We start from the raw sequence: 26,541 nt of genomic DNA, 5'->3' as shown, positions 1-26,541 counted from the left end.
TGCCCCCACCCAATATTTTATTTAGGTTGGCGCCCTTGAAACCAGTACAGTCAATCTGGCACTCCTTCTGGTCTATCAGTACTGCACCATCTTCCCTGCACCTTGCCTGTCTCCTCCTCAAAAACTAGCAGCAGTTTACTTGCCTGGATGTTGGCTAAGTGCCTCCACCACACAGTCTATTCTATTGTAATATATCTGCTCACTGGACAGCTGGACCAATTCATATAACAAACCAGGTAATAATGGTGAGGCTCAGCAACAAGTTCCAATCTCTCATTAGAAGCCATTATCTTCTTATGTATGGCAATGATGTACCAAAAAAAGGCCCAATTGAGACTAAATGTAAGTAGAAATTATATCTGAATCATCAAAATAAATCTGCATAATGCCTGAATGTTTAAACAAACTGGAAAAGTTTATTTCCAGAAAGAGAGAGAGAGAGAGAGAGAGAGAGAGAGAGAGATAGAGAGAGAGTATGTGTGTGTTTTGTGACATGGTATCTTACAGTATTTTTAAAATATTTTTTTAAAGTTTAGGAAGTATGCACAGAACAGCAGGCCACCACTTCAACAGCTTTAAAATGTGACCTAGTCTTTGCCCCATGCCAACTACAAAAAAAATAGATTGGTGATATACTATCAAGCCATGAGATCTGTGCACCCAGAAGGCCAGAGATAGGTTCAGCCATAACAATCACAGTCTAGTGTGGTTGTTATTGCTGAAGTGCCAGTGCTGGTGACAGCAGGGAACAGGTTGACAGCTGATCACACTGTGCTATCCTTGATTTACGTAGTACAACTTGCATTTCCCCTCTTCCTTCTTTTAGATTTTATGCTGGAAAACTTCAAATGTAATTGAACAATAGCTGTATCGCTATTATGTCATGGTGGTTTATAATAATAATAATAATAATAATAATAATAATAATAATAATAATTTATTATTTATACCCCGCCCATCTGGCTGGGCCTCCCCAGCCACTCTGGGCGGCTTCCATAAAAACCAAAAATACAGTAAAATATCACACGTTAAAAACTTCCCTGAACAGGGCTGCCTTAAGATGTCTTCTTAATGTCAGGTAGTTGTTTATCGCTTTGACATCTGCTGGAAGGGCGTTCCACAGGGCGGGCGCCACTACCGAGAAGGCCCTCTGCCTGGTTCCCTGTAGCTTTGCTTCTCGCAATGAGGGAACCGCCAGAAGGCCCTCGGCGCTGGACCTCAGCGTCCGGGCAGAATGATGGGGGTGGAGACGCTCCTTCAGGTATACTGGACCGAGGCCGTTTAGGGCTTTAAAGGTCAGCACCAACACTTTGAATTGTGCTCGGAAACGTACTGGGAGCCAATGTAGGTCTTTCAAGACCGGTGTTATATGGTCTCGGCGGCCGCCCCCAGTCACCAGTCTAGCTGCCGCATTCTGGATTAGTTGTAGTTTCTGAGTCACCTTCAAAGGTAGCCCCACGTAGAGTGCATTGCAGTAGTCCAAGAGGGAGATAACCAGAGCATGCACCACTCTGGCGAGACAGTCCGCAGGCAGATAGGGTCTCAGCCTACGTACCAGATGGAGCTGGTAAACAGCTGCCCTGGACACAGATTTGACCTGTGCCTCCATGGACAGCTGTGAGTCCAAAATGACTCCCAGGCTGCGCACCTGGTCCTTCAGGGGCACAGTTACCCCATTCAGGACCAGGGAATCCTCCACACCTGCCCGCCTCCTGTCCCCCAAAAACAGTACTTCTGTCTTGTCAGGATTCAACCTCAATCTGTTAGCCGCCATCCATCCTCCAACTGCCTCCAGACACTCACACAGGACCTTCACCGCCCTCACTGGTTCTGATTTAAAAGAGAGGTAGAGCTGGTTTGCATTGCATCTGGTTAGAGAGAATAAAAATCTGGTGGTGGCCGTGGTTTTGAGCCCAGCCTCCAGACAGAAAACATTAAGCTTTTTAATGATGCATCTGCTAGAAGTGGTTCACACTCTGATATAGAAATAGATATCACTTCATTACTCGATGACTCACAGCTGAACGTGCAAAGTGACGCAATTGAAAAGGATTGCATCTGACATAATCTGAGCTGATATGGAAGTTTCACCTGTAGCATTTTATATCTCTTGGCGCATTCAAACATGCCAAAGTATCACCTCCACAGACAACACTTGATCCCTGCAACATTGGATGTTGAATGCATGTCATGACCCATACCACTGCAGAGGGGTAACTGTTCACCCCTGGGTGCCCCTCCTTGCTGCTGCTGCTCATTGTTTATTGGCTCTCTCTTCAGCATCCATCACTGTCTCTGGTTGGCTGTGTGGACACAGCCAAGAAGAAGGCGGAAATTAAATGGTCAGCCATGACCACAGGAAGGAGAAATTTCTGTGCCGAGGCAAGGCAAGGCAAGGCAGATATCAGCTGGGTGCAGGGTGACCTTATACAGCTTCTAGCAGATACTAAAGCAGAAAAAAATAGCGCATGCAAACTCAGCCAAATACTACTCAATTATTCCGGACTGCATATCTGATGTTAGTCATATTGAGCAAATGAATGTTATGTTGATGTAATCAAACTATCAGATAATGAGATGTCTGAACCTGAGAACATTTATTGGGATTTGTTTCACTACAGTGCCTTTATGATGGAAACTCTTGAACAAATAGGATTATGAATTGAGTATCTGTGTGGTCAAGGTTATGATAACATGAAAGGCAAAGAAAATTAAGTATAAAAGAGAATCCTGGACATAAACACACGTCCTTTTTTTGCCCTGAAATACACACTCTTTAAATTTAGTAGTCAATAATGCCACTAAGTGTTGCCTGGAAGCAACTAGTTTCTTCAGTTTTGTTCAACTGATCTATAATTATTTCTCTGCATCGACTTGGCATTAGCAAATTCTAACTAGCCATGTATCAGACTTAGGTAAAACTGTTAATCCACTGAGCAAAACAAGATGGAGAGTTGGATCGGTGCTTTGAAACCACTGAGATATATATGATGCTTTAATAGAGATCTTTGATGACACATGCCTTAAAAGTTTATCTGGAAATACTTCCCAAATTGAAGCTGAAGCCCTTACTGATGCAATTTGTAAATTCAAATTTGTGGTATCTCTTTTTACATGGTGCAATGTCCTTTTTTGAAGTTAATTTTACAAACAAGCTACTACAAAATAGGGAAGCTGATTTAAATTCAGCTACAAACCAATTGCAAGTGACCAAGAATTACCTTGTGGGCTGCTGTGTGATGGGACTTTCAACAAGTTTTGATAGATGCTACTGAGACTACAAAGTAGCTAGAAAAACCATTAAACTTCAAGATAGAACAAGTTAGAAAAAGGTGAAAGAAATGGCAGTTTGAGTATGAGGCCCAAGAAGAGGCACCACAAGATCCAAAGCAGAAATTCAAAGTGGGTTTCTACCTTGCCAATGATGATTCTCATTCTCATTAAAACAAAAAATAAAAAAAATGTCCAGTGGCACCTTATAGACCAACTAAGTTTGTTCTGGTATAAGCTTTCGTGTGCATGCACACTTCTTCAGATACACATTGTAATTCCCACTGCCCTAACAGCCTCCTGAACTCCACCTCACATTGTTCAAGGGGAGTTCCATACTCTCCAGAGTGCCTTTTCAGGGCATTTCAGGGGAAAGGAGGGGAAATGTTTCATTAACTTACTTTAGTTACAACAACACATTTTATTACTCAAGTCACAAAACTAGTAAAAATTCCTTGTTAATTTAGGATCCAAATGATTGATAGATAGTCAGATGAAGTAACAAGTGTTGAACAACTTGTGTTGTAGGATGAGGAGTGGACTTGGGCTAAAAATAAGACTAAAAGATGAGCAGAAACAAAACAAAAATCCCGACAAACTTTAAATGATGAATGCTTTCAAGCTGCCTGGCTTCAGTTTTGCTATGAAAGGGGTGTGTAGATGCATTCAGCATAATGACATAGCTTTCTTGAAGACTCTATATTTTTAAGCTTCAAATGTTAAGCTGGCTTAAACTACATAGCATTTTAGTTCCCCCACAAATTAAAGGATCTTCAGTGATCTTGAACCTTTAAACAACCATTTTGTTCTTTGGCTAGAAGACCGCTCAGTTCAAGTTAGTGCCACAAGAATGAACGCTATTTCTGAATGCTCAGCAATGGTTAAAAACAAGGTAGGAAAACTAGTCTCCCTTCTAATTATTCAGATATGAACAGAGAAAGAGAGAGACGAGGTTCCACTGAATGGTGCCTTTGTGCTTTGGCAGTTGAGTGGATCTTTTAAAAACATCCCCGAAACATCCGTTTCCAACGTTGTGTAGCAATGATGCAGTATTTAAATCCATTTCCTGGGCTGGGTTTTTAAGAAATCATGCATTGTTCCATACTTTAAAGTACAGAATTTAAGAACAAAGTAAAATACTCTACATTCAATCTTAAAATGTTCCCCTCTGTACTTAAATTATTTGGCTTTCTCTGTAAAATGAAATGCTGAAATATAAAATAAAGTGATGCCTTGCTTCCTATTCCCCTGCTCCCTACATCAATGAATGCCTGATGGAATTACACTTTATATGTAATCCTGTGGTTTCTTCTTTCATAATCTTTAACATTTTCCCCCACACATACAGTCAACTGATTCAAAGAGTAGAATTCAAAGTGAAGGCAAAAAAGGACATGGCTATTCTTAACATCATGCTTGGGGGAGGGGCAGACTTTGGTCATTTGGCATGCACACACACGCCAGTTACCTGCTTAATATAGGCATTATGATCATCATAATTTTGCACCCCCTCAGCTCAGTGTCCTGTGTGGAGGAACAGCTCACACCACCCTTAATTTGGCACAACTGGAGAAGGGCCATTGCTCAGTGATAGAGCAACTGCTTTACATGCAGAAGGTCTCAAGTTCAGTCCGGGTATCTTCAAGCAGTGCTGGAATTGTCCCCTGTCTGAAACCCATGTAGGTAGTCATCACTGCTTCATGTTCGCTCTACTTCAGCAAGGTTTGTTCTTTGATGTGCTTGATTATTTTATCTTTAACAAAACTTTCCGAGGACAGCTAACTGGCCTGAAATGTCCAGCAACCCTTTCCTAAATCTGGTGTTATATTGGCTACTTTCTTGCCCTCAGATATACAAACTGTTCTTAGTGACAAGTTGCACAGAAGAGCAGTAATTTAATCTTTCAGTTATTTGAGAAATCTCATGCAGATACTCCTAAGCCCTTGCTGGTATTCTCTCTGCACAATTGTTTTGTGGTTAGTTGACTTATTTTGTTGAGAGCTTGGGCTTTCTTTAGGTCAAGGAAAGGGCAGAATGCTTTATATGGGTCCCGCCAAAAATGGGGTCTAGAATGCACCCCCTGCACAAAACGAGGATTGCCTGTAGAATGAGGGGATGAATGAGGTAGGAGCACTCAGCCTTGATCCTCAGTTCATGAAATATGGTTTAACCATAAACCATGGTTTATGAAGCAGGGAGTAATTGTTGAAACGGGACCTGCTTATGATAGTTTCATATCTCCTGCCTCACCATAGTATGCTGTATACTGTTCTGTAGTATTCTGTTGTGTAGACAGTTTGTGGAAAAACACACTGTTTATTCAAACAAAATCATTTTGAGTAATCATCATCAGAAGCCCTGGGAAACATAGCAAGACTAATTTCCTGTATGCATTGCTGAGGGACACACAGGGAATAGTGTTGCTTTATTTTCCCAGTGTCCCCAGTAAGGTTTATTTGAAACTCATTGGGCTGAATAAATAGTGTGACTTTTGTACACCATAGGGGCTCCCCTATCTTTCATTTGCCTTCATCATACACCATATAGATCTGGAAACAGGTACCCTACAGATGTTACTGGACTCCAGCTCCCATCATCCCTGAGCACTGGTAATGTTGGGTGGGGTGATGAGAGTTGTCATCCAAAAACATCTGGAGGGCTTCAGGTTCCCAAACCCTGTTGTGCATCACACTACAGGGTCTTCTGGGAAGTGTACTCTCTTTAGCCAATGCTATGACCTGTGGGGAAACATTTGTACTTCCTGTCTAGTGTGCTTGCTCATGCTGCTCATGTGGGACCAGTGAAGACTCAAGGCAAAGTCAGTGGCCAGGAATAAGGTAAGGCTTCAAATTAAATCTGCATGTAGGGAAGTACAGGCCTCACCAGGTATGAGAGCTTCCATTCGTCAAGGAAAAAACACTCGATTCTCATCAGTCTCTCTTCGTGAACTGCAGCAATTTGTTCCATATCTCAAAGTATTTCCATTAGTCACTCAACTTTCAAGCAATTTTGGGGGTGCCATGGGAGGATGCAGAAATGTTTACCACAAGCACAAAGCCATCATCAGGCAGGGCAATTCAACATATGCAAAGCACTTCCTGCTCACGACTGTGAAGGTGGTGGAAGCATCTTCCATCCCTTTATCTTTCGCAATCATTGCTTCCTTTTTTGTAATTCCTTGCATCCAAACTCCATCCTAAATCCGCATTTGCTGACTACAAGCCATAAGATATGCCTTGTTAAATGCAGTGCAAAACCACACTCTAATGGATGCCAGATGGATTTTTATTTGCATGTACCTTCAAAGTGTGCAAGCCTGCCTGTAGCAAGGGAGAGCAGAGATATAAACTGCCCTATTCCCAGACCCACCTCTTTGCAATGTGCATCAGCTTTAACCCCAATTTTAAAGCTGGGGTTAGGGACACTCCAAGGAAAGTAGCAAGCAGGACTTTGCTTGCCAGCTACACATACACTTTGCATACTTTGGGGTGGGGAACTGTAGCCCAACAGCCCAAGCCAGCATGGTCAATGGTTCAATGCAATGGTAGCTGCATTTTAGCAACATCTAGAGTTCACAGGTTCCCTGCCTCTAGAGCATTATGTAAATGCTACAAATATGATTAAATCCACCCTTAAATCTCCCCTTTTGTCCCTTTTTCATGGTCCTTCATAGAAAGATCTGCTGCCTTCCAGATGGTGTTGAAATCCCATCAATGCCAACCAGCATGGCCAAGGGTCAGGGATGATGGAAGCTGTATTGGGAAGGGCTGTGGCGCAGTGATAGAGCAGTGTGAAGCTCTGGAAAACCACTGCCAGTCAGCGTAAACAATATTGAGCTAGAAGGACCAATGGTCTGACTAATTATAAGGCAGCTTCCTATGTTCCTAGACCAGTAATATCTGGTGGGGCACATATTCCTCACCCCTGCTCTATTACATTTTAAATCAAAAGTATATGTTACCCTTTTAAAATAGCATTTCCAAACAGTTCTGGTCCGCAGTGAGAAACAGGCCTAAGATAGGTTTGACAATTATGTCAAGGGGAACTGTTTAAGCAAGGCTGCTGTGAGCACAGGATAAAAATCTAGATATTTTATTAGTAATGACAGTTCCAAAATGCATTGCAAAGCAAACAGGAAGCCATGGGATTATGCTCTGAATTCCCTAATGCTTCACTTGTTTTGTTGTGAAAGGAAGACAGTGCAGTATTTCTCATATGTTTGAACTGTTTCTCATGCACCAACAAGAACCAATGATGAAATGTTGAAAATATAGGTGAGTGATACAGAAAGAGTTGTCATAAAGAGAACAGAAACAAATGCATCCCTGTAGAGAATGATGATAAAAAAGCAACAAATCATTTATTTTCTGCAAAATAAATGTAAGGTTAGTTCAAATACCAGGAAGCCACTCTCTAAAACTTTAATCTTAAGTGAAACCAGGTGGGGAGAAATTGGGCTCAAACTGGTCAGTATCAGCTAGGGATGGGAGAATGTGGCAATTTCAGTTTCTTTCACGTTCTCATTTTTTTTACTCTTCAGTTGTCCACACTTCCACATCAGTTTGCATTAAAAAAAAGTCCTCATTAAAATTCATCAACAATTTAGTGTGAATTTCTCTTAATATAAACGTTTTTGTATGCAATTTTGCCTTATATACACATTTTTGCAAAGTGATTTATTGGAATATAATTCATTTTGTATGCTTTCACAAATATGTACAAATTAAAACACAAAAAGACACTGAACATTAAAATAGTGCTAGCCAGATGTTCTCATGATGTTCTTGCCTCGCCACATATCCCATGGCTAGCACTTAATCTCTGCTGCTAAAATGAATGTACCACCGGTTCCTGTGAGATCTTCTCCCCCTCCATGGAACTTCCTGCCCCACTTCTAGTGTTGAGATATCCTGATTAACAGCTCACGAAAGAAATCTATCAAAATGATCTGCCACAATCATTCTCCATTCATCCACTATCTGGTCTCCATTTGCTCACATGCCAACTGAGCCTAAAGCTGAACCACTAAGCATAGGAAATAGGGAACCTTCTTCAGTCCAAGTCCCACATTTATTTCACTGCAATGCACTGAGAACAACATGCCTGCAGTAGGTGAGGCCAGAGGCAAAACTAGGCAGAAGAACAAATGTAAATTTTAACTTTTTACAGTGGGCTAGCTTCTACACACATTCACACACCCCTTCCTATGCTATCGAACTCTAACTCTAACCCTCACCCTTCTCTACCCTCCATGCAGATAAGCAAGAGGCATTCTTAAAGTACAAAGACACATTGCAGACAGGCAAAACGCTTGGATGCGAAGCAGGACTGTGGATAGTTCTGAAGGCCTAGAGAGTCACGTTTGGCCCTAGGCCTCATCCTGACTAGACACCTTAAGTACTGAATGGGAACCACTACCACCTCAATCCACTCAAATCTCTTGCATAAAAGTCCACAGACCCAACACACCAAATATGGTAAAACATAAGATACCACATCCTTCTGTGGAACAGACCTTTGTAGAGGGGCAAGTGAAATGTTTTGAACAGATGCATTTATTGTCTAAAAGAAGCTTCAGGGAGAGATAGATATGTTTTAGCAATTCAGTTTTCCACCTGAACCAAATTGGACAGCCACTGAAGGCTGAGTGCCTAATTGTGATCTGAAATCTATCAATTTTGTTTTGTTTCTCTTTCTTCCAGTCTTTAATTCAGTTCCTCTAAACATATTTTTGCATGCATTTTTCACTAATAAAATTTTTTTTTTATGTTATACATTCAATATATGGCAAACTTTCCCCGAATTTATACATCTGTTGAGTTAGAGGACTGCAACACAAAATTCAGAGAAGTGTGAATTTTGAAGGCTAGCTGTGTTTCAGTTCTCCTATTGGTTTGAGAAGTGAGAATTAGGTAGTTTCTCATTTAAATGCAAACAAAATTGAATCTGTCCATGTTCCCTAGTCCAAACCAAAGCTTGTGGCCAGTGCACACCTTTCCTCTGCCCTATTGCTGTTTAGATATGCAGAGAAATGCATGAAGGTCTAAAGCTGATCATGATTTTCCTACATGTATTCACATTGCTCCTCAGCCTACTCTCCCTTATTTATTCCATTTACAATCCCAAAAGGTACCTTTTGTATTGAACACAATGGGAATGTTCATAGGATCACTGTGATCATTTTTCCCCTGAATGATACTAGTTTACTTGGCTTGTCTTTGGGAATCAGCAGGGAAAGGACAGTAAATGTCATCCTTTTTGTTTTCCAGAAATTGCCCATATACAATAAAGAAACATTCTTGGCCCATCTGAATCCCATTCTGATATTAAAGGGTGATAAAGTAGTAAATTTTATTCCTGTTTGGCTACAGTTCAGGCTGTGTTAAAACTGAATTCCAGAACAGCAAGTATTTCTGCTAAAGATCAACAGGTTTAAAGATCCCATCTCTTCGCTCTTTCCCTCAAGATGTTCTGCAACAATAAGAAACCTAGATAACAACTGTAACCTTAGATATATAGTAAACCAGATAAACATCCCCAAACTTCCAGATTTAATAGCAAACAGATCCCAGAGTGCAAAGCATGCCTGTTAAACTACAACTGAATCATCATTGTGCTGTCTGTTAAAAATGACACATTCTTGAGCCAAAACCCCAGTGTCATAAAACTGGCTTTATAGCACTCAACTAAACTATAGTTGTGCATACAAACACAGGATTTGTGGAACAAATGTGACTAGAAATCTATGCAAGTGCACACAGTGACACAAGTTTACAAACCTCCCCAACACATTGAATATTATGAAGGACCTATGAAAAGAAGAGCCATTTTATAGTGGTTTGGTACACAGAAGATCCCATCTTCAATTTCTGGTATCTCCAGTTACAAGGCTCAGGAAGTACGTAGCTGATGGGAAACACTTCCACCTGATATCCTGGGAAACCACTGCTGCTCAGAGTAGGCAAGACTAGGAAAGACGAACAAATAGTTTGCTCTGGAATTATACAGTGGGGAACTTTAGGTCTCCAAGCCTCTCTATTCAGCCCTCAATACTTTCCCCAGGCCACATCCATCACCAGTCTTGTTCCAAGCCCTTCTCAACTGCTTTTGCCTGGCTGGAATGTGTTCACTAGCAATCTTTAATTTCTAGGAAGAGAGATCCCTGGAAACATCATCCTGTCCTCTGAAAGCCCATTCCCCAATTCCAGGTGGGTGGGAATCTTCTACAGTCACTCTGTGGTATCGGAGGAGAAGGAGTTTGGATTTGATATCCTGCTTTATCACTACCCTAAGGAGTCTCAAAGCGGCTCACAATCTCCTTTCCCTTCTTTCCCCACAACAAACACTCTGTGAGGTGAGTGGGGCTGAGAGACTTCAGAGAAGTGTGCCTGGCCCAAGGTCACCCAGCAGCTGCAGGTGGAGGAGTGGGGAATCGAACCCAGTTCACCAGATTACGAATCTACCGCTCTTAACCAATACACCACACTGGCTCTACACCACATCGGCACATTCTGTACGTGCTCTAAGACACTGCCAGCTATATGCCTCACGTTTTTGGTGCAGAAAGGAAATGTGGAGGCAGATCCTTAAAGAGCCTTAGTATCATTCCAGCACAACCTGTTTGGGGATTACAACCCAAGATTATTATTATTTTTTAAATGTTCCATTTAGCACAGCAACATTATGCACTTCCCTACCCCATACAAAGCAGTTACATGCTATGCCTTTGCAGTTTGCTTGGGATGGCTGTATATGCCCTAAACCATGCGGGAGCATCTATTTGCTTATTTTCATACATGAAGATGATCAGTCACATGCTGCCCTACAGAAATTCCAAGATGAGAGGAATGGGTGACATGAGAGAAGCTACATGAAGCTATACTCCTTCCCTCCTTCCCCACTTTGTTTTCTTTTCAGATGTTTATAAACAAGTCTGGGGCTGGGTAGACAGAGGAGGGGGGAGAGATTTCTGAACATTTTCTTACCATATGGCAGACATGTATTAGATTAATTTTTGTTTCAAGCTTGCGAGTACCATTTCTTGATGCAAACCTTTGCCAAGTGGAGGGTTTCCAACTTTTACTACCTAGAACAGCATGTTCTCAAACGATGGTCCTTGGGACCACCAGCAAATCAGTGACACGAGAAGAGGCTTAATGGTGGGTTTAATAATATTTTCTGCATTAGCACAATGCTTTAGAAGTGAGGAACCTACGTACTCCAGATGTTGCTGGAATACAAATCCCATCACCCCGACCATTGGCTATGCTGGCTGGGGCTGATGGGAGCCTAACAACATCTGGAGGGTCGTAGGTTTCCTGTCCTTGCTGGAGAGTGTTCAAAGCACCCCACATTCATTATCTCAATCATCACTATAACAGTTCTGTTCAGAAGATCTGTAATGTATATTATCCTCTTATTACAAGTGGGAGACTGTGGGACAGTAGCTAGCTTTAGGCTACTTAGCGACTTCTCAACTGAGTCAATATTCTTTTTCTTTTGTTGGTGGGCTTCCTCTTCACACACATATCTCTATATCCACCCTGAGCAAGCTATTCCAAGTACACAATATGAATGAATAAGCCTTTTGTTAACAGCAGCCAAATTTCACCTGGCTTCAGAGTGGAAATGCCCCCAGGGACAGTCTATGAAGGGGTGGCTTGACAAAGTGTGGTGTTTGCTTATAATTGACAGAGTATCTATACAAATTAGGACAACTTTCTACCCTAATTGCAAATATAATATCTCCAGGGGAAATAATATCCATTTCTGGTATATGTTGACTCTTAAAAGAGGTGTGTAAAAAGGGAACAAAAAAAATCAATCAATCAGATAGATAGTTGCATAATATCTTGTGTATTATATTATCAATGAATTTGTTCTCGGGGGACTTGGAAAAAAGAATATGTAACTGCAGGAGCAGTCTAGGACATTTTGCTGCATGCAGCAAAGAAATAGTACCCATCCCTTTTGAGGAGGTGGGGGGAGAAGTTGATTTTATTTGCATTTTAATGAAAAACTACCTACTTTTCACTTCTCAAACCAATATTGAAACCAAACCACAATTATCCGTCCAAGTTCAGCTTCTCTGAATTTTGCAGTGTAGTTCTCCAAAGAAGCAATGTGGACAAAAATGCATCTGTTAAGGGAAAATGTGCGTAGAAGTATGTGCATTGGTTAAAATAACATTTAAAAATGCATTACATATGGGGAAATTGCTTGCAAAAAAGATTTATTTTAATCACTGCTTGCAAAAATGTATACGTTAGGAGAATTTTGCGCTAAAATGCTGAAACATTTTCATGAGGCTGTTTAAATTTTTTTTTTAAGCGCAGATTTCTGCAAAAAATGTGGAGGACCAAATTTAGGATTGGGAAAATGAGAAACCGAGAAACCAAAAGTGAAAGATTCATCTATCCCTACCCCACATTCTGTATACAGAAGCCAACTGGACTAGGCAATTGAATATTGTTTCAACATGGTGATGGGCAGGCAGCAGAACTAGTTTGCAGGTGGAGCCAGGTAGGTCACATGGCAAACCCAGCTCTCTACTACAATTGTGGGGAATGCCCAGAGATGGCTGGCTGGGGAAGTGGTTGCTACTGGGTAAGGCAGAGCCACTACACTAGCTGTGAGTCACTGTCACTGACTGGGAGGGAACAGGAGAAAGGGGAAGCAGGTGGAGGTCAGCATGGTTCAAAACACACTGCTGGAGCTAATATGGCAGTCCTGCCAGTGTATTTGCCCCACACTGGCCTCTCTGCTGGCTTGCCACTCCCCCTCTCCCTTCTGGTAAGCATCAGTGCCCTCCAGGAGGCCAGTGCAGCAACTCCACTCCACCCAGTGGGTTGGGTGTTTGGACCTTAACTTGTCCTACACCCCAATTAGGCCTAGTTTTGATGCAGGACATGTGACCAGTGCTGCTTTAACATTAGCTTGTTCTTAACTCATGGGAAAATTCACAGCAACAGTTCCCATTCAACAACCTTTGGGTGTGTGAATGATTAAAAATGACTGTGATCAGGTCCACATGCTCAAATTTATTGTCTCACGTGATAGTGATAAATCACCCATGCAAATCACTTATCAAGTTCATGAAATGGGTGTTGAGCACAATAGAAAATAAAGTGTTGAACAAATGGAGGCAAAGTGTTGAAGATGCTCCTTTCTGGAGCGCCACTGGAACAAGCGTTCTCCCTTAGTGCCTTGCCTGAGAGTCCAGCAGTGAAGCAGCCTGGATCTCAGTCATTTATTTCTTTGTTCTTTTGCAGTTACTACTACGCTCTGGCAGCAGAGTCATTGCACTCTCGTCTCACAGGGAAGTAAATCTGGCAGCTGTAATCTCCAGATGGCAGACTTGGGAGTACATTATGTGCAACAGCTGGTTCTCTGGGTATGACTGCTGAACTTCCAGCCTACTTTCTCTGCTTAGTGAGAGCTCTCAGTCAGATGCAGCCAAAGAATTTCTTTCATCTTTCTAAGGCTGCAATCCTAAAATGTGTGGTAGGAATGAGAACCAAACGAGACCAATGGACACCCTACTAGCCTCATGTTGGTTGGGTGGAAGGGTATTCTCATGCTCCTCCATTTTCCCCCCATCTATGATGGTGGTGGTGATGATGATAACCATTTTCCTCCTAACTGAAATGATGACACAAACTATTCCAGCTTTAGGGCTAACATAATTATTTCCCTGATTTGGGGGCATATCAGGGGACTGTGGAGGCATTGGATCCAACACTCCCCATCCCCCCTGCTCTGGCTCTAGCATGCCTTCAGTACACCCCCACCATGCTGCCTTCTCAGCCCTACTGACATCATATGTGGAAGAGTTGTAACTTAGTGGCAGAGAATCTGCTTTGAAGGTCCAATTCCTGGTATCTCCAGGTACAGCTAGGAGAGAACCCTGTCTGAAACTTTAGAAAACCTCTGCCAGTCAGTGTAAACAATACTGACCTAGATGGAACAACTCAGAGCTCTGACATAGTAGAGTAAGGCCTGTGGAAGAAGGAAGCATTCAATATCAGACCTTCTTCTTCAAGTTTTAATCTCTCTCTCTCTCTCTCTCTCTTTTGTCTGTTGCTTCTTATGGCCCTAGAATACCCTCCAAGGGACTGTAGGATTGCAAAACCAAGAATCTCCACACTGCTCTCGTTTATACATGAATCACTGCCTTATGCATATTAGTATATGCAGACCACCAGAAATGACCACCAGTATATGCAGACCACCAGAAACAGTCATCATAGGAAAACACCGCTTGCCATTATTATTATTATTATTATTATTATTACATTTATAACCCACCTTTCAGCGCAAAGGGCACACAAACAATTCATTGTACCACAATACAGCAATGTCACAGAAAGTAGCAATCCAGAGTAGCAGAAGAAACTAGTTCTTAAATCAGCCATCTTCATAAATCAGGTAAATTAGCACCACAAAAGAAACTCACATTACACCAGTGAGGGTGGTCTTGGGTAGATAGGAAATAACACCATGAAATAGCATTGTTCTGTCCTTCATTTTATTCAGAGGTTGTTTGGGAGCATTCACTTTCTCCAAGCGACAATATGCTACCATATTTAGCCTTGCAAACTTTCCAAGAAAGAATTTGCAAGAACTCTGTGACTGATTTGAATAGCAGGTGAGTTTCATTAGTCCATTCATAATGATTGCTCCATGAGCTAAAGAGAACACCCTCGCTGCAACTGACCCAGACCACTGCACAGTGAGCAGAGACTTGTCTCTCATTATTCAGGGCATTTGTGCAGACCAGCAGAATAACAATATTCAGAAATTCAGTGCTTGGGTGCACTTCACAGGATTTCTTCAGAATCAAATTGGAGATTTATTCATGGATGACAGTCAGTAATCCCTTTATTGGCTCAAATTTCTCTTTCTTTCAGGAATATGTTATTCTTGTTAATCTACTGTGATGCTTCTACATGCACTTGGCCCTTTGAGTTCAGCCTAAAAGGCTGTTACTCCAAGAACTGTAATCCCAAACTGAAGAATTTCTGAATGGTAGGTAAGGCGTGAGTATATTTATATGCATGAACTGCTGCTAATGTTAATAAGCTTCAGATATTTTAAGTTGTTGGCCTATATAAGAATTGCCTTGCTAGCAGTTGTGACCCATGAGGTGGGACAAAGCCAGAGAGCCACCCACTTGACACTGCTGATTACCTAGGTGGGTCTAGGGTGTGACAAGGCTGCAGTGAGGACAGGACTGCACTAGCATGGACCTGGTCTTAATTTCGCTTCATTATGATTAATACAAAGGAAGTTATTGAAATTAGAATCAGTGCCTGAAGGCAGTAATTGGTTGGATGTGGGTTAACAAATTGAGGCTTAATCCAGACAAGGCAGAGATGCTCCTAGTCAGGAAGAAGGCAGACTCTTCAGATATTTTGAATTCTGGGGGTGTCCCAGGACTCAGATTTACACCACTTATGCAGAATTAAAGAACAGCTAGCCAGTGCTCTGAATCAAAATGATGTGGTCATTTTGTGGGGAACCTTTTTTTCAATCCAAGGCCAGCATTCTCTTGTGGGCAACCTTCCGGGGTCACATGATGGGCAGATTCAGACACAAGAGTATGCAAAGCAATGAATGTGGCTGTTAACTTTGTGCAGTAGGCTACATTCCAACCATACAAAAGCCAGAGGTTTCCATACACACCACATCTCTCCAGCCTTCTGCTAAGCAAGCAAGAGGCACTATCATAGTTCATGCATTGAAGCCCAGCAGAAGCACTCAGGGAGGTTATGGCCTGGCGGTCAAACAGAGGGTTTCCTTGGCCTGAAGTTACCCTATTTTTTTATCTAGGTGGTATGCACTGCTGATGCTTTCTAGAGTGATCAACTATTTTTGGAATGGTGTGTCTTCACAGATTCGAGAAGCCCCATGCAACTTGATGAAAACAACATCTAAGCCTCCATTCATATGTTATCCAGCACCATGTACAGAAGGGACAGTGGACCCATACAGCTGACCCTGCCTTCAACATCCTACAACTTTCTGGTCCTTCGACAACTGTGCATTTCATATGGGCATAAGAACAGGGAAAGCCTATGCATGCAGAGTTTTATGTGCATGGGATTCCACATGATCTGGAACCTTGTTCAATCAAGGTTTAAGATTTCTCTATGCAGATAACCTCGCACAACTCTTTGTCAGGGACAGGAGGCAGGAAGGCATGCAATATTGGGGCAGGGCTAGCAGCCTGACCCTGCAGGGTCTTCTGCATGGTCCAAGCCATTTTGCCACTTGAGAAAGAAGGTGGCACCATCCTCCATCCCACATACAGAAAATGATTGGACTACAATCTTTTTTTCAACACAGGGACAGCTTTCTCCGAAGAGTAGCAAACTAACATTGTGGGGACAGCAGAGGCAATGCAGCCCACACAACTGTGTCCCACAACACTTCACCACCACTCCTCAGCACCTGCTACCTAAGGCAGTTGCCTAACTCTGTCTAATGGTAGTGCTGGCCCTAAGCCTGCTTGAAAGGGATAATGCACGAAGCAAACTCAAATCAGCTTGAGTGCATGAAAGTAGGGTTGCCATATTTCAAACAGTGACAATCCAGACAGAAAAGTTGTTGAGCTTTCCGTTGACGTTTGGCAACCCTATAAGAGTAATCACAGGTGAACTACCATAAGTTAAGATTACATGTCACATCAAATGCTACTCCTACAAAGAGTCCTTGTTTAGCAGCAAAGACATGTGACACTGTTTGCATTGCAGCCAGAACTGAACTATCCATCTAGGATCAGGCAATGATTTGCAGAAGAACATCTTCTTTTACCTGCATATATCTAGCATATATTTTTAACCTCCTGCAAAATGTAACCATGCTTGTTCTAGACACATACAATGATATATTGGAAAGACTTATCTCAAACAGATCTAATTCATCTCCTTGACATTTCAGGGCTGCTTCCCCATAGTTTGCCCTTGGAGTAAGTGAGACATTTCCCCCCTTATATTCGCACTTCAGAGTAGTGATTTATTTTCAACAGTACAAAATGCGTTGTGCTATATTTAACTATGTTTGAAATCACAACATAGTCTCACCACTTTGGCAGATATATATCACAAATAACCCCTTGCAATGCATATTTATTTTTTTTAAAAAAAATGCCAAAAGGTTGTAGAAACTTGTTCCACAGATATAGAAACCTATATCTTCATCACATTTATCATTACTAGGATATTAGTTCTTTTGTTCTTCTTTTAAAAGAGAAGCAATGTGGTATAGTGCCTTGGTGTTCATCTGTTGGGTTGAAAGCCACACATCACACTCTGAACAGGGCCGGTTCTATCATTAGGAAGAGTGAGGTGACCATCTCAAGCAGATGCTGAAGGACAATGACAAATGGAGGACAGAGCTGTGTGAGTTGTGTGGCTTGCCCTGTGCCTCCTAAAAAACAAAGCAACCAAGACCCTGATCCACCATGCTGTCACAATGAAGATTTTTAGGACTTTGACTAATAAGCAGGACAACCCACCTGTCAATGATTTCAAGTGAATGACAGTTGGGTTGCGCCATCCACTAGCCAATGTCTTAGTCTAGCTAGCCATGCTAAGAGGGTCATTTGCCCTTGATCTGGGGTGCATTTGTTCGCTGTCTGTAATCTTTTCAAGTTCTAAATGAATTACTACTTCGTAACATCTTACAATGCTTAACATAGACACTCTTGCACAGATGAACTTTTATCAAAAAAATAATAATTAATAAAATCCTAACAGTCCAGATATTTCAATGCTCATTTTCTTTTGTCAGCCAAAAATATTTAAAGACTGGCATCGAGAAGGTAAGTGTCTGGTATTGCACGATACAAGAGAGAAGATGCCCCAGCTGCCAGCCTTAAAGCTTAGGTGGTTACATGGGCATAGGAGATCCTTCAGATAGTGTGGTTAGAAAACATTTGGTGCTTAAAACTTTAATTCCAGCACCTTGAATTGGGACAGAATGCCTGACATAGTAAGTGTAACTGGTGCAGAACAGGTGACCTATGATTCGAGCGCCTAGGTCAAGGTTGGGAAACCTCTGGCACCCTCAGTGTTGCTGGACTACAGCTCCCATCATCCCTGGCTGCAGCTAATGGGAGTTAGTGTGCAACAGTATCTGAACTGAAATTACAGATCAACCGCTCCTGCTTTGAAAATTGGCCGGTGTGGGGCAAATGGGCACAATCTTGATTCCAAGTAAAATATATTTAGGAAGCATGCTACCCAATCTCAAACATCTAAATCTCAAGCTCTAATATGCACATCTTTTTACAATGAATAATCTCTGCCTACAAATAACCTGCCACATCAACACTTCCCCAGGAAATCCTCTCAGCACAACAGGTGCTATGCTTCAGAACTTGCCTTCCTATCTCAAATTTGTTCCCAGCCTTCTCATCTGACACAATTTCCAACTACTGGCAGGTTTTCTAAATTTTGACTATTTTTATATATATTTCTACCTACAAGAAACATTTTCAATTACAATATTAACTTTAAACATTTCCTGTGGTTTGGACTAGACTAATTTAAAGCATATGGGATTGATAATAACATCCTACATCCTAAGCCTCTTTGAAGGAGGAAAAAAAATCAATGCAGAATTAGGAATGTGGCACAGAACTTAAGTTTATTTTCCCCTATAAGTACATTCCCATGCATATGTGTTTTTTCCTCAAATTAAGTATAAAAATTTGCAGAGAGAGATGGGGGTGGGGATGACTGCTCTGGTTCTAATGCTAGGTTACGATGATCTATTTATTCCATGAACATTCAGTTGGTTTGCCACTGGTAATTTAGCAAAAAGTGCATCTGTGGTCCCTCCAAGGACCAAACTAGACATGAGATCAGTGCTCAGATACTATCACATCACCAGTGCTGAAGTAAAATTCAACTTGCTTGTCCAGCCAGCTTCTGTCCATGGAATGCAAATGGGACTCCATCTTGTCCTTCCCATCAGGCAGCAACCTGTCTTGGGCCACCCCTGCTCCAAGATTCTACCTCGGGGGTACCAGTAGCCCTGTGCAGATGTTCCACAAATATATGGATTGCATATGGATTCCCCACTCTGGATGACCATGCATTAAAAAAAAAACTTTTTTGAAGGTCAGAACAAATCTTGCATATGTATGTATAAATTACATGTGCATAGGGTCCAGAGCAGGACAGAGTAGGCTCAGTCTAGATTCCTCACTCTTCATGATTTTCATATGTAACCAGGAGTGTTTGCCTTAGAAAGGCTTTTACACCCGAAATGCATCAGGCTTTTCATTAGTAAGAACTATCTCACTGATGCTAAGTAGGACTAGATCTAGCCATATGTCTGGCAAGACAATGCCAAGGCTGTCTAGTGCTTGGGCAAACCGGTCGCAAAAGATTGGTAACGTAACTTCTAGGGCAGTGTTCTTCAACATCGGGTGCCCAAACGTTATTACATCCATCCAGAGCCAGCTTAATAAAGTAATAAATAATAATAATAATAATAATACCCCACCCATCTGGCTGGGTTTCCCCAGCCACTCTGGGCAGATTCCAGTGCATATAAAAACATAATAAAACTTCAAATGTTTAAAACTTCCCAATACACAGCTGCCTTCAGATGTCTTCTAAAAATTGTATAGTTCTTTATCTCCTTGACATCTGATGGGAGAGCGTTTCACAGAGAAGGTGCCACTGCCAAGAAGGCCCTCAGTCCCCCAGCCCCTCCCCAGATGGTGTTCCTGCTAATACAGGTGCTACATAATACAGGTTCTGATTTGTAAGAATTCAGTTAGTGCGGCAGCACCTGCACTTTGGTACTCCCTGCCTACTGATAGCAAGCAGGCATGCATTTCTTTTTGGCACTTGCTTAAAAAACTCTTGTTTAGTCAAGCCTGCCTAGATTCTTAGAAAGTTGAGGTAATTTTAATCAGTTTTAATATTTAAACTTTTGTATGTTTTAAAGTACTGTTGTCATTTTTTCTTGATTTTCTTGTTTTATATTTCTGTAAACCACTTTTGTGGGTTTGCTTTGGTTTGGTTTTTTACAATCAAGCGCTGTGTAAATGTTATGAAATAAATAAATTCCCATCATACTTCACCATTGGCCATCCATGCTTGCTAGGGCTGATGGGAGTTGTAGTTTGGCAATATCTGGAGGGCCATAGGTTCTCCACATCTGGCCTAACACTAGTACAGGCCATTTCTGGGAAGGTTTTCCAACTAAGCTTCATTGACCTTCAACAACTCCCATTAACTGTTTTTCAGCACCTGTTAAATCCCTCCCCAAAAAAATATGGAGAAGGAAGCCAAGAAGTATCTGCTTGATATTATTTCTCAACACTCCTATCATCGGCAAACCCATATATCAAGATTTTTCAAGAACTGACAAGTTTCTGTATTTGAAAACAGCATTTTTTTTAAAAAAAAAAGATTTCATTGTCAGCAACTGCAATTTGGCATCCCCTGTTATCAGTTTTAAACTGGAACGAAATTCCCGTTTGACATGTTCCTTGTCAACATGACTGCCACCTTTGTAAAACTGATTTTTTTAAACCATATATATAATTTTATATACACAGCATTCTAGTCTATTCCCTACTGTTTGAAACCAAAACTAATTTAGCTTTCATCAGTCCATAGCCAGTCAATTCAATGTCAGAGCGTATCAGTGCACAGTGCCTGCTGTGCACTTTAAATTCATAGCAGACCTGCCAAAAAAGAATTTGGCAAGAAAGCAGCAAAGTCCCTTTCCCCACCGATAGGATCAGAAAGGCAGACAGCAACATAATCAGTGGCTTTCTTATCCAAGGAATCTACACTCAGACCATGTCTACATGCAGGGCCGGCCCTACCATTAGACAGAGTGAGATAGGTAGCAGACGCCAGGGGCTGTGGAGCAGACAGAGTTGCGTGTGCCACCCAATCTGCCCTGCAACCCTAACCTAGGCTGCTTCCCTCAGATACTGTGGAAGATGCTACCCTATCATCAATGCTGAAGGAAGATTCAAGCGCAAGTCCATTTCGCTTCTATATGTGGATTTGGAGAGGTGGCATCATCTTGTCCTTTACCTCAGACAGCAAAATGCCTTGGGCCAGTCCAGTCTATATGAAGTAAGTGTGTGTGTGTGTGTGTGTGTGTGTGTGTGTGTGTCTGTGTGTGTGTGAATGAATGCTGATTGACAGTTGGAAGAGGAATGAAAACAAGGGGGTTGGAGATGGAGTAAAGTAGCTGGAATCCCAAACATCAGCACACTATGCTGCAGCATTTTGTTGCAGGCCTCACTTGTATATGCTAATGTTTGAACTGTATTATTGTTATTGACATGCTGATTATTTATTGAAGTTATTTATTACTGTTATGCTTAGCATCTCCAGGCAGGGCTAGGGAAGACTTGTATCTGGAATCCTGGAAATCTGCTCCCAGTCAATATAGACCAGGATTGGAAAACTGAACTGGATAGTGGGCCAGATCCTCACCTTTCCTATCCCTCATGGGCGAGGTTTGACATCACAAAGATGTCAGGTGATGATTGCTGAGACTTCAAAGCACCACAAAGGCCTTGCAAAGAGCCCTGCATGGTGCTTTGAAGTGCAGCTGATTTGCAAGCAGCAGGCTTGAAAAACAGTCCATCAGCAGTATCCAGTGACTTCAAGTCTGCATTCTGCAGGGAGTGGCTTCACAAGTGAGTCCCACATGCAGAACTCAGCCATGCAGCTGATCCAGGTGCATCTCTATCTGCCCCACACTTGCCGTCACTGGCATGTGGGACAAGTGGCCATGAGTTATGGGAAACAGTCATGGGTCAAACTGGAAGCCATGCTGGGCCAAACGTGGCCTGAGGGCCAAAGGTTGCCCACCCCTGGTGCAGACAATACTGAGTTAGATGGACCAATTGTCTGACTCAGGATAAGTCTGCTTCCTCTGCTCTTCTTTGAGTGTTAGATCAACTGTTAGATCAACTGTTCCAGGTTCCATCTCCTATAATACCAGAAAGTCTCTCATTTGGAATCCTGGAGAACCAAAGGTCCAACTTCTTATACCCCCCTTTTTTTTAAGAACGGAGCATGATGGATATGTCAATCAATGATACATGGAGTTCAGTGTCAGCCTCATTGTAGAGCTGTAGTAAAGCACCAGGTCCTCGGTCCTCCCCCACCCAGCTAGCTTATAGAGGGACTTTTCTTCTCTCTTCATAATCTTCTATCCAGGCAAAAGCACGAAGTAGACATCTGAACTGCTGAATTAGAGAATGCTCCCCAGCATGCTGCTCCCCGCACTACACACACAGAGACCAAAAAACAAGTGAGATCAAAGAATCCCTGCAGTCTATTGAAATACAATTGCTTCCAAATCACATTGTGGTGTTCCAGGCTTAAAAGAATGGGTCACTGCCATTTTATTGTGGAGAAGCTACTGCTAATGAAAGGAACAATGGAAAGATTAGTGCTACCAACCATGTAGAAGCAACACCACTTTCGGTTTAATTGCAGTGAACAAAGCAAATAGGAAAGAAGGCTAGCCAAGTGACACAACATAGTAAGGGAAGGGGGGTGGAGACACAAATGGTGGTTGTCCACAAGGGATTCTCAATCACAGCACAGGATTCCAAGCACATGGTTACACCCCTGCAGCCAGAATGGTGTCCTCCACAGCATGTTGAACTACAACCCCCAACATCCCTGATAATCAGCTATGCTGTCTGGGGGCTGATGGAGTACAATGTCTGGAGGGTCTCACCCTTGATCAAGAGCTTTGCTTCTTATTCCAGGAGATAGGTCAGAGCTGGAGAACCTGTAGTTCTCCAGATGTTTTTAGGCTCGCAACTGTCTTCAGCCCCAGACAACATGCTCAATGGTCAAGGATAACGGAAGTCAGGAGTCCAGCAACATATGGAGAGTGGCAGGTTTCCCATTATTAAGACGGGTGGAACCTACCATAATAGCCAGAAGCTGAGGAGTGGGACTCAGTAGGTAACAGGAGTGGAACTTCAGTGCCAAAAAGCCCGTTTGTCCTCTAAGCAAGGGTGCAGGGTTGGTGCAGAGGACAAAAGCATCACATTAGCTACTCCTTGTTTACAGAATCTTGATCTTTGTTATTGCATTGTTATTGCAAACTGATAGAAAAGTGGCTATTGACTTATGTTCTCCATGCAACAGGGAACACTGAGTAAATGAAGGCATCTCATTCAGACCTGAATATGTAAGAACTGGGAACAGCTGACATTAGGAGCAGGACCACCAGGTGTGGTCCAACTCCTCATTCACTCACAGGGGCAAGGAGTCCTACAGCATCAAACTAGTGGTCCATCTAATCAAAGCATTATCCATTCCAGCCTGGTTGGACAACAATTCCAGTCATCCCTGACCAGTGACCATGATGGCTGAGGGTGATCACAGTTATAGTCCAAAACATCTAGAGGGCATCAGGTTGGGGAGGCTCTGAATGCAGCTCTCAAAATATTCAGATAGGTCTTTCCAGCCCTGAGACCTGAGGTAATTTTAAGAGATGAAATAGGGAACAAAACCTAAGATTTTCTGTGCACAAAGTATGTTGTCCACCACTAAGCTATAACCTTCTCCCCAATCCTTTCTGACAAATGACTCTGGAGAATGTCTTGCATTAGTTGTAGAGTATTGGGCAACTTTGTTTATTCACCTAAGAAAAAAGTGCTAGATTTCTCCCAATGCATTTTCATCAGTAAGAGCCAGGCACATCACTTTACTGTAACTGTCAGTATCTCATTCTTGTCTGCACTTCTGAGCTAAATTTCAAAAGCTATTTAAAAAGCTTAATCATTGCAGTCTTTTCTGAAACCGCAAAACATTCAAATCCACTCTGCTGCCAACATTGCACTCCAGGGATTCAATGCTTACTGAGAATAACCCTGGATGAAATCACACCAGGGCCACTGCTAATTTTAGTTGCATGTAAGTAATATAATAACATACATAAAGGTAAAGGGACCCCTGACTGTTAGGTCCAGTTGCGGATGACTCTGGGGTTGCGCCGCTCATCTCGCTTTATTGGCCGAGGGAGCCAGCGTACAGCTTCCGGGTCATGTGGCCAGCATGACTAAGCTGCTTCTGGCGAACCAGAGCAGCACACGGAAAAGCTGTTTACCATCCCACTGGAGTGGTACCTATTTATCTACTTGCACTTTGATGTGCTTTCAAACTGCTAGGTTGGCAGGAGCAGGGACCAAGCAACGGGAGCTCACACCGTCACGGGGATTCAAACAGCCAACCTTCTGATCGGCAAGCCCTAGGCTCTGTAGTTTAGACCACAGCACCCCCGCATCCCTCCAATAACACCCATAGTGCAATTAACATAGCATCTCATTCTGATATTGTTACCTTAAAAGACAGTGAATAGTAATTGAAGGTGGCCAGCTGAAAAAGGAAACAGAGATCCCATGCTTTGAAGAATTGAGTAGGAAAGGGAATTTCACCAGGTGTAACTTTACATATGCAGGAACCTTAGTCTCTTTTTCACTCAGCTACCCTACATGAACCTATTGCTAAGTAATTAATTAGGATTTGAGGTTTAGAACATTCTTTTAGCATATGTACCAATTTACTTCAAAACAAAAACGGGGACTCTTCCATATGACCTGTTTATTGAGTATTCATCTTGGTTTGCTTGCACAAAGCTTACACAGAGGTTAGACTCTGCCTGGTCTTTACTGATTATTCATTCTGATTTGAAAGTTCTGCAACATGCAGTCATCTCATTTTCATTCACTATAATATGTTTGCATGATGCTTATACGTCTTCCCACTAATCCTCCCACACTTTGTAGTGCATTTCTCCATCACGTTCCTAACTACAAAAAGTCTGTTGCATATTTTGAAGTGGATCTGGTGTGCTGGAGCAAAAAACACTTCAATATATTTCAGTTGCACAAACCAAAATTTCCAATGTGTTCTTGAATCCCTCCCACAAAATATGACAATCTGGATACAACCTTAACAGTATAATCATAAGAACTGGCTCTAAATGTTTGTTTGTTTGTTGTTATGAGTTGGGTCCAATGTTAGCTCTACTCAGAGTAGACTCATTGACATTAATGGACAGGACTAACTTAGCTCCATTAATTTCAGCTGGCCTATTCTGTGTAAAGTTAATTGCATACAACCCAATGATTCTGACATTTTTGTAAGCAATTTCCACTCATATAATGCATTTTTGTATGTTATTTTCATGAATATATGCCTGTTTACACACATTTTAGCATTGTATATGATTTTTTGGGTACACAGCATCTGGGGACCCCACCAGAAAGATGCTCCATGCTGCTCTTTCAGATGCTCTGCTGAAATCAATGGAACCTAAGTTAGCTGTGACTAAATCTTTGCATTGATATCAATGGGACCCTCATCTGGATCCAACCCTATGTCTTCTCCAAAATAACATACCAGAAAAACAAAACATAATGGGGTACAGTTAAACCCCTGAGCAGTTAAAGGGATGTAAAATTGCATGCACAGATGCCTCAAAGTTCACACACACACACGTGCAAGGGACAAGGATGTACCCAATATTATCAAGTCCACTGAGAGAGAGCTTCAATGTCCCTGAATTCTGACACTAGCAGCCCACACTAATAACATTTTTAAAAGACTTTCCCCTCAAAAATGCAAATACCAAGGCAATGATCTAGAAAGGTACCGCCACAACCTCTGAATCCCTAGAGTGTAGCTCTGCAACTTCTGCCCAGCCTTGCCTCCTGCTCTGCCTTCCTCCAGCCTGGTCCTGCCTTTCCTCACGTCTCACCACCTTCTTTGTGGGATCCTGCACTGCGCTGGAATCTGACAGGTACCAGCGGAAAGGGGCAGTTGGGGAGTGTATTGGAGGATAGAAGGCGGAAGGCTGGAGACACTGTTAGTTGGTGAACATCAACTATGAAGTTTAAGTAACAGACTTTTTGGGTGAGAATTTTCTGCAGTTTACTAGAGTGCAGTCCCAAATCAGTAGCATCCATTGTCCTTCTCTATTCCCAGCATCTGTGATTTCATCACACGCTCCCCCCAAAATTATCCACATCCATAAAGACTAGAAACACAGTCTAGGAGTCTAATAGACAATTGGTTGGCACCAACTAGAGCAATTAAAAACTTGGACCCTTTTTTGATAGCCTATGTTCTTAGTAAGAGTGTTAGTCATGATGGCCATCAATGAAAACAACCTCTATGCTTCCCTGCCCTCCACTGTGGTTCATATGAGGAAATGAGAGTTAACAGTAGAAGAAGTAGAAGAAGTATGAGCAAA

General features: G+C 42.1%; 1 protein-coding gene and 1 long non-coding RNA gene across 4 annotated transcripts in view; both read right to left on the bottom strand.

Annotated features, from left to right (window-relative positions):
- ADAMTS18 (ADAM metallopeptidase with thrombospondin type 1 motif 18) overlaps positions 1-26,541 on the bottom strand; it is a 101,325-nt gene that overhangs the window by 69,122 nt on the left and 5,662 nt on the right. The window lies entirely within an intron of this gene.
- On the bottom strand, positions 7,843-11,230 carry LOC128419184 (uncharacterized). Its single transcript, XR_008331815.1, has 2 exons — positions 8,782-11,230; positions 7,843-8,400 (listed from the first exon to the last, which is right to left on the bottom strand). It is a non-coding gene; the product is annotated as an uncharacterized LOC128419184 (long non-coding RNA).

This window comes from Podarcis raffonei, chromosome 8, assembly GCF_027172205.1.
Source record: "Podarcis raffonei isolate rPodRaf1 chromosome 8, rPodRaf1.pri, whole genome shotgun sequence".
Taxonomy (NCBI): Eukaryota; Metazoa; Chordata; class Lepidosauria; order Squamata; family Lacertidae; genus Podarcis; species Podarcis raffonei.
The sequence above is the reverse complement of the archived record's forward strand: the minus strand, read 5'-3'. Positions and strand labels throughout refer to the sequence as shown.